The sequence below is a fragment of the Bacillus rossius genome, chromosome 1 (assembly GCF_032445375.1).
Source record: "Bacillus rossius redtenbacheri isolate Brsri chromosome 1, Brsri_v3, whole genome shotgun sequence".
Classification (NCBI taxonomy): domain Eukaryota; kingdom Metazoa; phylum Arthropoda; class Insecta; order Phasmatodea; family Bacillidae; genus Bacillus; species Bacillus rossius.
Genome location: NC_086330.1, coordinates 370,303,920 through 370,313,884, shown reverse-complemented (window position 1 = coordinate 370,313,884; position 9,965 = coordinate 370,303,920).

Here is a 9,965-nt window from a genome sequence, read left to right as displayed (position 1 = left end):
AAAAACTCCGGGCGCTGTAACTGAATTGCGTAGGTGCGTGCCATTGCGCGCGCCTGGATAGATAGACTGTCCGCGACACATGACGTCATGAAGGGTTTCTTTGTCCGCATCCCCCTCCCCCTTTCCTCATCCCTGGCTTGTCCCACCACGTTATCTTCCAAATACGCCCGCATAGTAACAGTGCTAGCCAATAATCACACGTTTCCAAATATTCCCTTTCCCATCCTCCAGGTTTTTTCAACTTGTGACCACGTCACACCAATACGCCATTATCATTATTCTCTAGATGTGTAAAAGTAACGAAAAAAAGCGTACCCGTATGTATTCGTTACTATAACAATTAGTACTCGTTACTATCGTATCGTTACGTTACTCGTTACTTCTGAAACCGCATTAAAAAGCTATGTTATGTTGCACCAACGAATCGAGTCGTATTGCGTACGCGTACATTATGACGTCGCGTAAATAATAATAAATAGAATATAAACAATTAACAATATTTGATAATTAACAGTTTTTGTTAACCAAGAAACAATTAAATCTCATTAATGCGGCTTTTTTATATTATCTCTTTTAAGATAATAACAAAAAAAGTGAAAATACGCGATAATAAAAAACAAAAACATACATATTTCTAATTTGTAAACAATACTTTCTTACGTTGTTTCTGTTCCAATCTCAAACTTTGTCTACACACACAATACATTTAATAAACAGTAAAAAAAATGACGACGAATTTCCAAATTATACTTTACTTAATAAACAAACATCGTTCTTTGTAACGCAAATTCATCGAATATGCGCGCGCATGCGTAAAACATACGAAAAATGCGAGTAACGAGATGCAGCCGTAACGTTTCGTTACTCGTTACTAGATGGCGCACCCGTTACTCAGTACCGAATACATACGGTTTGCTACAGCTCTATATTCTCAGTAAGAACTTTGTGCGCGGTGTTTAGTTTTTGGAATACGTTTTTTATAAGTGCTGCGCAGCTGAGCGAACAAAGAGAATCAGCCGGCGGCCACGCCGCGCCGTAACAGCAGCTGACCGAGTACAATGACCTTTCTCCGCGTACGGCGCGCTATGGACGGTAAATTTCCATCAATTTGCGGCTTTTTTTTTTTTTTTAATTTTTTTACTGTGACGCAATGTGTATGTAGCTCGTTTTTGTTATAAACGCTGCAGGTTGCGACTGTATTTTAATAAACTTTAACGTATTTCTTACTTTACATATTTTTAAACTTTTTTTATGCCTCATTTTTCACGGTTTCTAAAAATCTGTATGTACGACCGAGGTGTACGTACGAACCGGGGGCCGTACGAGCGAGATCAAAAACGTTGAAGATGGAAAGTTGACAAAGTCTGAGATAGCACGGCAGCACAAGATATCAGCGTCGACCCTGTCTACGATATGGAAACGTAGGTACGCGATTATGAGTGCGGGGATCATTGAAAATCGGTAAATCGGATTTAACGAAACATCGATTTAGAGTAAACATTTTCGGTAACCGTAGGACTTCGTTAAATCGGGGTTCTACTGTAATATAAACTATCGTACAAATGCCAAAGGTATTGTATATTAAACCTTTAACTATAGTGCGTGTACGAGAAGTGTTGTAAAATCACCAAAGATTGCGTACCCCATACGTTAAACTAAAGCGCATGTACGAGAACTCTCGTATTTCGGCAAAACTAACGTGATCAAGTTAACACAAGACAAATGCGGTAGGAAATGATTACGTAAATTACGTATTTTAAATTACTGTGATGTATTTATTTTCTTTGGCCTTTTTGGTTATAACAGTCAGGTACTGAAAATATTAATTTAATCTTGTGTATTAAAAGTACTGGTCCAGTAAATTTTACAGTACGGTACTAAGTTGACTAGCGTAGTCACGGCAGCCATCATTATTTCTCGTGTTTTTTTTTTCCGACGCAAATTTCTATAACCACACTTTTTACGTTACGTTTACAATACATATTATTGTTCTTGAGGTGATTTGCGATGAGCAGGCTAACTTCGTTTGAGTTTTCCAAATGGAGAAAAGATAATGACGACCCAGATGACCCAGAACCACCCCAAAAAATGTCTAAAGTTTCTTCTGACGAGCAGCATTCTTCCAAGAAAACAGCAACTGCAGTCAGCGGGTTTTGTAATGTAGGTAGGTAACTTAATTCACATTCGACTTTTTTTTAATGTCCTATTAAAAAGTTTTACTTATTAAAAATGTTAGGTTATGTCTACCACAAAAATATGTTATGTGGCCTTATGCTGAATGTTCGTCATCTTTATAATATTATATTTTTTTAAATGTAGGTTAGTGTACACTGAGAAAGGAAGATAGTCTTTTTGAAATTTAGATGGAACTTCTTCATGAATTAAAAGTTGGTATATATATAAGCTAAGCTATATAATGTTTTAATTTTACATATGGCTGGTGAACTTTTCTTTCTCACCACTCAAAGACCAAAATGATGGTCATCGGTTCATTTTAATTCAAAACAATTATTTCTGTATGAGCCTCGGCTCGTTTCGAAACCAGAGAACTGAGGTTCGTCCAGCTCTAGAAAATTGTATACCTAAACTATATTATAAAGGTAACGGAAATAGCACAAACATAATATGAACTACGCTGCATTTTGTCAATTAGCATAACTACTCGATCATTTCCAACTTTCAATAATATAACATTGCAGAAAAAACGTAACTTTTTTAAAATGGTGTCTGTTATACAAACATATTTTATTGAAAACATAGGATGGATTACCAATTTAACAGAGAATTAGACAGATTGAAACTTACGTGTGTGGTTTTTGAGGTTATTTGCCTCTATTTTATATCAGGTGTATACACTATGCACTTATTTTATAATTTTATAAAAACACACGTGATTTTTTTTAATACATAGGCGTATGTAATTTTTTAAAATAAATGTGATTTTTTTTAATAACATGTGGTGATGTTTAGTGTGGGACTGGGATTCGAGATTCTATGACAAACACTGAGGATTCGAACAAGGATTCGGATTCGACCAAAGTGTGGATTCGTCCCATCCCTAGTTTATATCTATGTTTTACCATGGCATGTGGCATACAAAAAAATTGGAATTGAAGGTTTTTGTAATGATGCAGTGATCACATTTAATATGTATAGTAAATTAGCTTCTCAATATTATTCACTTTCATCTTTTAGAAATCCATCTAGCTCTTTCTGATTGTGTGGTATTAAATGTAGCGCTGTTGCAATATAAATTGTGGGAAATTCTTTCACATAAAGCAGGGAAATTAATCCGTTAACTATAGGAAAAATTATTTTAAATATGGGAATTCATTCAAGTGACAACTAGAACAGATGAAAAATGTGTAGGAAGAATGGTGTAATGCTATGTCAAAATTAAGTACACCCACCCCTCAAAGTAACACTGTTTGATTTACCCAGTTTTGAAGTAACGATACCATAAATTATGGCATGATTTGAAGTAGCATTTTTTCTTTAAAGTGAATTATTATTCTTGTGTGCACACAATGACAGTGGCACTTCCGTAGCATTTAACAGAAAGCGACAAATTAATAATGTAAAAATCAACAAACAATATTATGCTCATCCCTTAATAACCATTAGCTTCCTTCATTGCGTATTTCCAATGACACCCGAGTGTTCAACAGATGTTTACATTATGCCATCTTGATGTCAGTAGAATCTCTGGAGAAAAAAGCCAGAAACTTTCATATCTAGTTCACTTGGAGCTTACTAGAATGCACTAGTAGTAAATCATGGCATATAAGCATTTTGTAAACAACAGTATCTGGAATTACAACAGGTTAAATAAACTTTATAACAGAAAATGTTGAGTTTATGCTATTTCAGATATTACAAGAACTGAAATACAGTGAAACCCTGTTTTTGCATTCTCAGTATTTAAGTTTTACCACAATTAACGAGAATTTCTTTCGGTCCTGTTTGTGTGTCATTCAATGTAAGGCAATACATTCCCTCAAATTATGTAATTGAAATTACTTTCTTCCCATTAATTACATCTTGTATATGACATAATAACTGGTTTATACTATTTATGTAAAACTCATTTAAGAGTTTTTCATCTAATACGATACAAAATTTATTGGTTCCCCTATATTATGTTATTAATTCTCATCTTAAAGTTGCCAAAAAAACTTTTTGTTTCCCATATAAAACTTCTTCCTGACAAAATACAATATTTTTGGAAAATAGCAGTTTACTTATTTAATCAACAGGAATATTATGATTTCCGATACGTAAACTCTATTTTTAAAACATTTTAAATTATCTGTTCCATTACCACTGTGTAGCACAGATTAAAATGTGAGTGCTGGTTGTAATCATGTTTGCTTAGGTTGAAGAATGTATACAGTGCACGCACGTAGTCGATTATTCATAGCTTGCTGATTGCGTTCAGCACATGCACTCTATGTATTAAACATAAGTAAACAGTATTAATTAGGGATGGGGCGACCGAATCCAATATCCGCCGAATCCGCCGAATCCTAGGGATTCGAAGATTCGGCGGGTCTGATATAGGATTCGTCAAAGGATTCGGTTTTTTACTATTTACGGGAAAAAAAATACAGTAAAACTCGCTTACGAGGTCCCGAATGGTAGGTTTTTCCGTATAAAGCGCTTAAATTGCCCGAGGTCTCATTATTTACGCCATTAAATGTGTGATATAATGTCCGTTAAAATTTTTTCTGAAACTTCCCGTCTCAAATAATGGCACACGTAAATATGAAGAAAAGACAAATGAACAACAACATACGAAGAAATATGGATGATGTACCATAACTACAGCACAAACCTAATAGTTATTAAGATAATTACCATAGAACAAACTAAAGATTCTTTGTAGAATACCATAATTACTACAGAAGCATGATAGATACCATATTTGCACTATAGTTACCGTAACAACCGAGATGTATATTTACCGTGATAGTAATGTATTATTTATTTATGACATATTAAATTAAAGAACATTGTTGAAAAAAAAAAGGATGTTAAACTTTGATATGTACGGTTGGCACATGTTGCTAAGAAATAATGCGATCTGAAAGAATGCAATACTACTACGAAAAGTGAAAATGGTACTCGTGGATTTTTAGGTTATGGCAGTCTCTTTCGTTTTTCAGTAATATCGGCCGAAAATTAACGAGCGTACTGTATCGGAAGTAGGCAGAAATGCCGATTCAACTAAATATTGGCAAAATCGGCTTCTTCTATACAGCTCTACATTTAATAACATGAGTAAACATATTTCAGACTTCAGGACATTGAAAAAGACTAATTTCCATGTAGGTTTATTGTGTGTATGTTAGGCTTCTGCGAGCAGAAGATTTTCACTTCGAGTCGAGCTCGAGCGAGTTTGCTAAAATACTCGCGAGTATCGAGTCGAGTTCGAGTTTTTTTTTAAAGTTTATTGCACATAAATTTACTGTGATGGAGTAATAAAATGTGAGAACTTTTGAGAAAAATATGGAAATAAAAAAAGAAACCATTATCATTGTTAGCCTACTAAATAGATAGACCTACATTAGAGGTCTGCAAGCCTAAGAATTTTACTTTGAGCCAAGCTCGAGCGAGCTTACTTGAAAGTTCTCGAAGCTTGAGCTTTTGTGATACAGTTACACTTTTGGGAAATTATTTTTACCTTAAACTTAGTAGGTATAATGTTTGAATAAAGTATTAAAATGAAGTGGGCTTATTAATTTTGGGTAACTATTTACAGAGTGCTTTTATAATTTGCACTGCTAGGAAAAAAAACATGTTTTCCATTGAATCTAACCTGTTTCCATTGGTTCATTAGCAACTGATATCATCCAACTAACATAACCACAGTTTACAAGTACGTATATGTTTGTGTAAATGTAACATATCTTTGGAATAATTTCATCCTTGTCAATTTTTCTGGAGTCCTTACTGAGCTTCAACTAACTGGGCACCAAAAATCATGTTGTTTGAAAAGTACATTCACATTGTTTCAACATTTCCACTTTTCGGCACAAAAATTCTGAGAGAGATTGTCACAGAGTATTAAATTCTGTTCTTCAATCTATCATGCAGAAAAATAATTTGTTCTGCACGTTCAGGAGTTAAATTAGCTCTACGATTGGAGATGGTGTTTACAGCAGATGAGAAGCATTTCTCGCTGGCAACCTGTGTGGCTGGAATGCTTTAGTAAAATTGTTGGTAAATATGTAGAGTCGCGGTATATGCGGAAAAAAAAATGCTAAAATTCCTAAAATACTTTTATTCTATGTTCTTTCACTTCCTCTTTTCAAATCAACCGGCGGAGATAAGAAATTCCAAATACTTTAGGAATATCGAATTTTTTAATTTTCATCACAATACCTGGGTATTCATGTGGCGATCACCATTGTTTCTGGTTTACGAGTATCTATTATGTTTCTTATTGGACAATTTTGTCACGTGACAGTTCCGTGATTGGCCAGTATTCAAATGAACCAATACGTGATTATTTATTTATTTATTAATGTTCCGTCGGAGGTATCGCGACGTAGGTGAACGACTACATCATTTCCTTCTAATGGCAAAGGAAATGTACCCGCCTCCAACTTAGGTGGGTTTTTAACGTTTCTAATTTTAAAGTCTTATTTTTTATTTGGATATTGTTGCGCAAGTAATAAGTAACAAAAATATTTTACGTGAGTTATTAATGTTCATCATTTGTCCGGGTTTGTTAGGTCAGGTCAGTTACATTATAAATACTTTAAAACTAAAGAACCATTGAAATTAATTCACATTATTTTTTATGTCCGCTTAGTTTGAAAGTATTAATAATGTAACTGACCTGACCTAATCGACCATTTTATTTATTAAGCATTCACGAACATACGGCAAAATAACAAAAATGGCGTCGGTCTAATGGTTGTACAGGTGTTGTATTGCAAAATTAAAAAATTCTATATCTCCTAAAGTATTTGGAATTTCTTATCTCCGCCGGTTGATTTGAAAAGAGGAAGTGAAAGAGCATAGATTTTTAGCATTTTTTTTCGCATATACCGTTACTCTACATATTTACCAAATTGTTTAACCTCAAAATTAGTGTCAAATATCTGTAACTTGTCATTAAGTTTAATCAATTTAAAGTAATAAAAATAGAAGCATTTTACTTAATTCAATTTACACTTGCAAAAAAAACTTACACACAATAAACCTACAGTCAAACCTCTCTGAAACGACCCCTCACGGTTCCCAGGAATAGGGTCGGAATAGAGGGGGGGTCGTAATAGATGTTTTCCGAAATTTTCAGTTGATTTCAACCCCCCCCCCCCCCAACCCCTTTTCCCAAACCGCTATTCGCTAAGAAACCAGCCATACAATGGCAGGATGCTGTCACTCACAATGCTAGACGGCTGTGCTTTAAACCTTCATGACAAGTCCGTCGCCCTACAGGCCACCTCTAAAGAAAATATGTCAATAGACAGTTTATTTTTACTGGTTAGATTACATGTACGATTTCTTGCTTGCCGTAGTTAAATACACTAGAACCCCGATGTCACGAACCCCGGATTTAACGAAGCAGTGATTTTACGAATACATTCTCGAGAACCGTCAAAAAATTGGACATTTTGACCAAAATGTGAAAATCAGAAGAAAAAAAATTTAAAACAAAACAAAATGAAAGATTATTAAAATCTGTTAACTTTAACACACAGCGTATTTTTTGTGTCGGCTTTAATATTTCCAATAATGTTCATGTGAGAATAACAAAAAAATAATGGGACATTTCCTTTAAAAATACGGCAGCAGTAGCTTGTGCAACGTAAGTGGGAGCGCGGGAATATCGTCTAGACAGGCTGGCGGCAGCACAGGCGGCGGATGCATGACGTCATACGGCTTACCTCTCCTTCCCTTGTCTAGACTTCAAGGTTCATCCCTCCCAGGCATACAAACCATCGTGTCTCTCTCCCCCTCCTACTTCAACGTCCTTTGGCATGTGAAACTGTCAACATCCTTCCTCACCTTCACCAAACTGTGTGCGACTAAAGCCAGGTTTGTATAGTCCAGTTCTGGTAAAATGAAAAATTTTTAAGGGCCCCCGCGACAGCCATTTACCGTTAATTGTTTTGATACAAATTGTTTGTTAGTTACACAACATTATTTCTGAAGGAAAATCACTGAAACTTCAAAATTTATTTAATGGAAAAATTTAGCAGGGCCGTAAAAGTATTCATTTTTGCCGCAAATGAACTATACTCGCCCTTCCTGCCGGACAACATTCTCGGCGCGTGACGCATGGCAACTACAGTCGTGTGCCGCGCACAGCCACGAAAAACCTACGCAATTTCCAAACTATACTATATATCCGACTGGAGTATGTTTACGAAAAGCATTTAAGAATTTGTTAATGGTTCTTTTGAGATAAAATGGCTAAAAGACATGTTTTCAAAGTTTTAGGTGTAAAAAACCCGTTACAAATTTCTTGAAAGTATCATAGGGAAATGCATTACACCTTTATCTTTATTTTTCCGCCATATAATGTTATGGTCACCGCTCAAATTTCACTGTTATCTGACGGGAACGAGATGACTGCGCGCCAGTTCAGAAGCCTTGCACTTAGAGGTTTTACCGCGCTAGAACTACCATTGAGCGTCGATCTTATCATCCCGCTTCACTAACACACACGCTGACCAGACGGCGCCCTAAAGCTGATTAGAGGAAGCATGTAGAAATGCAAGGCAGGAAATTTTTCCAGCTTATCAACCAGGACCCGGGCAAGTCTTGACTATTAAGCTTTTCACATTAAAATATAAGAGACTTGTATTGTGTAATTTCGGTGTTATTTAGCGGTTTTTCTTAAAAATCGCTTTTTTTCGCATTTTCCATATAAATTCGCGGAAAATTTCGCGATTCACCATATAATCGTGGCCCTAGTTATTGCTCGCGCGAGAGGAGAACGTGGAATGTTAGAAGAAAGATAAATGCGGGGTAGACAGACGGCAGCCAGTGTGTTTCCTGCGCGGGGAATAAGTGGCGTAGCCTTTTTTTTTATGCTGGGTGAAGCGACCTTTTTCTATCAACCCACGGGAAAAATTAATTGCTTGAGCTGTCAAAATAAACATCGCTGCGGCAGTTAAAACAAGTCGAGGCGGGCGTGCATCCAGTCGGTCGCTGTGTATTGTCAACCGATAGTAATCAAAATCAAGAGAAATCCAGCAGGTAGCTTTGCCTTAACTGCGTACCACACTAGACACTCGCAATAAGATAAACGTAAACACGTTGCCACAAAAACCTTTATCTGCACCCTGCCGACAAAGGGACGTGGAATGGGGGTTGTTAAGCGCTGACAGCGGTCGACAGGAAGCACTCGGCAAGAGAAACGCAGCAACACGTTACTCACCACAAGAAACTTATTTTCTGTCTGTTTATCTTCGGATTTTCGGCAATTTTTTCACGGTTCCTCGAAATCGGGTTGTAATAGAGAGGTGGTCGCAATAAATGGGGTCGCAACAAAAAGGTTTTACTGTACATGGAAATTAAAGTCTTTTTCAATGTCCTGTAGTCTGAAATATGTTTACTCATGTCATCAAATGTAGAGCTGTACTGAAGAAGCCGATTTTGCCAATATTTAGTTGAATCGGCATTTCTGCCAACTTCCAATACTCTTGTTAATTTTCGGCCGATATTACTGAAAAACGAAAGAGAGACTGCCATAACCTAAAAATCCACGAGTACCCTTTTCACTTTTCGTAGTAGTACTGCATTCTTTCAGATCACATTATTTCTTAGCAACATGTGCCAACCGTACATATCAAGATTTAACATCCTTTTTTTTTCAATAATGTTCTTTAATTTTAATATGTCCTAAATAAATACATTACCATCACGGTAAATACACATCTCGGTTATTACGGCAACTATAGTGCAAATGTGGTAACTATCATGCTTCTGCAGTAGTTATGGTATCT